Source organism: Olea europaea, unplaced genomic scaffold (assembly GCF_002742605.1).
Source record: "Olea europaea var. sylvestris unplaced genomic scaffold, O_europaea_v1 scaffold273, whole genome shotgun sequence".
Taxonomy (NCBI): Eukaryota; Viridiplantae; Streptophyta; class Magnoliopsida; order Lamiales; family Oleaceae; genus Olea; species Olea europaea.
Window position 1 is genome coordinate 261,310 of NW_019245723.1, and position 2,602 is coordinate 263,911.

The following is a 2,602-nucleotide window of genomic DNA, read 5'->3' on the forward strand; positions in this document are numbered from 1 at the left end:
CACCGCAAGTGTACGGTTCGTTAACAAGTAGTAAAATGGACTATGAGTCCAAGTATCGTTCCCACGAGGATTGAATTAGCTCTAATTAGACTAATGTGACCTTAACCGAATCTAATTGAATGAAAATTTGGTTTAAATGTGAAAACCCCTAATTGTGGGAGAAATCCCCAATTTGAAACCCTAATTTTTAAAGAAAACCTTATTTTCGAAATTGGAAGCCCTAATTTCAAAATTTCATTAATTGAATGACTCAAAAACTCAATTAAAATGTAAATACGCAATTTTGGAAGTTAACATATAGAAATAAATTGAAATGCAATCATTAGGATCTCGAATCCCCAATTGACTATTAAAAACCCTAATTTCACAAATTCAACGAATCGATGGAAAAATGTCAATTCAATGTTCCTAAACCTATCCAATATACTCTCTCGATATATATTGAATCTACTCTTGCACACCACCAGCCTATATTTCTATGGATGATGCAAATATACAAGAATGCATGAATTTTTATGAACACCTTATGAATTGCACAAAGCATAGGGGTATATTTCTATCCCCTATCGAACCCTATGTTAATTTATATTATATCGAATCTATTCTCCTTCTTTCGAATGCAAAGAATAAATCATCTAAACTCACATAACATATGGCCAATAATTATGGAAGCAATCAAATCATATAAATCAAACAATTGTCCAACCGAAACTTTATATTGAATTTATGAAATAAAGGAGATTAAATAATCAAAGGTTCATCGATTTCTTAATGAATAAAAACCCTGGCCTATGATCATAATTACAGAATCAAAAATTAAAACGAAATTAAAAGATATAAAGAATACACCCGTATGATAATCCTTCAATTTTGTGTGTAATCTTCAATTCCTTCTTGAATCCTTGTGAAATCAAGCCCAAGATTGTGTTTCTTGCCTTCAAATTGAGTGTATTTCTTCTCCCTGGTCGTTCCTGCGGCTTCTGGACGTCTTGTTGCTATTTAAACCTGTCCAAATTAGATTACCAAAGGAGTTGCAGTTGTATAAGGAAAGTGCAAAATTCGGGAAAATTTATACCTATGCGACCGCATAGGCATAACCTATGCGACCGCATAGGTTTAGGAAAAACTCCATTTTTCATCCCTGGAGGTTGACTCGCGGTCGCATAGGTTTTATACTATGCGACCGCATAGTAGTGTTACTTCCTTGTTTGAATCATTTTGGTCCTCAAGTTTCATTCCTTCACTCCTTGACCTCCTCTCTTGTTCCTAGTTGCTCCAATGGTCCATCATAGCTTCCAATTGGTGCTTGGCTTGATCAATTGCTTGATGTGTTCATCGGATCAACTTTCAGATAATTGTAATTTGGTCCCTGAATTTTCTCTTTGCTTCAATTTGGTCCTTTTTTGGCTCTTTTCTCCTGAATTCCACTATTTCCATAGAATTTCCTACATTGCATGAATTTGACAAAGTTAAGTAACAATTAAATCAATTTACCTGTATTTAAGTCATGTTTGTGATGTAAATAAGTGTGCAAAAACACACTTATTAGCTCTATTCCAATCGAATTAGACTAGCAATTCGTCAAAAACGAACAAACCCAAAGTCATTATGAAATCAAAAACCACTTTTCATTGGCTCGATTCCAAATGAATTAGACAAGCAAGTCACGAAAAATGAACAAACCCAAAGATATCATGAAATCAAAAGCCACTTTTCATTGGCTCGATTCCAATAGAATTAGACTAGCAATTCGCCAAAAACAAACAAACCCGAAGTTATCATGAAATCAAAACCCAGCTTTTCATTGGCTCGATTCCAATCGAATTAGACTTGCAATTCATCAAAACGAACAAACACGTAGTTATCATGAAATCAAAAACTACTTCACATTGGCTCGATTCCAATCGAATTAGACTAGAAATTTGTCAAAAATGAATAAACCCGAAGTTATAATGAAATCAAAGGCAGCTTTTCATTGGCTCGATTCCAATCGAATTAGAATAGCAATTCGTCGAAAATGAACAAACCCGAAGTTATCATGAAATCAAAATCCACTTTTCATTGGCTCAATTCCAATCGAATTAGACTAGTATTTCACCACAAACGAACAAACCCAAAGTTATCAAGAAATCAAAAACCACTTTTCATTGGTTCGATTCCAATTGAATTAGACTGGCAACTCTCCAAAAATGAACAAACCCGAAGTTCTCATGAAATGAAAAACCAATTTTCACTGGGTCGATTCCAATCGAATTAGACTACCAATTCGCCAAAAACGAACAAATCCGAAGTTGTCATGAAATCAAAAACCACTTTTCACTGGCTCGATTCTAATCGAATTAGACTAGCAATTAACCAAAACGAACGAACCTGAAGATATCATGAAATTGAAAGCCACTTTTTATTGGCTCTATTCCAATCGAATTAGACTAGCAATTCGTCAAAAACGAACAAACCCAAAGTCATTATGAAATCAAAAACCACTTTTCATTGGCTCGATTCCAAATGAATTAGACAAGCAAGTCACGAAAAATGAACAAACCCAAAGATATCATGAAATCAAAAGCCACTTTTCATTGGCTCGATTCCAATAGAATTAGAC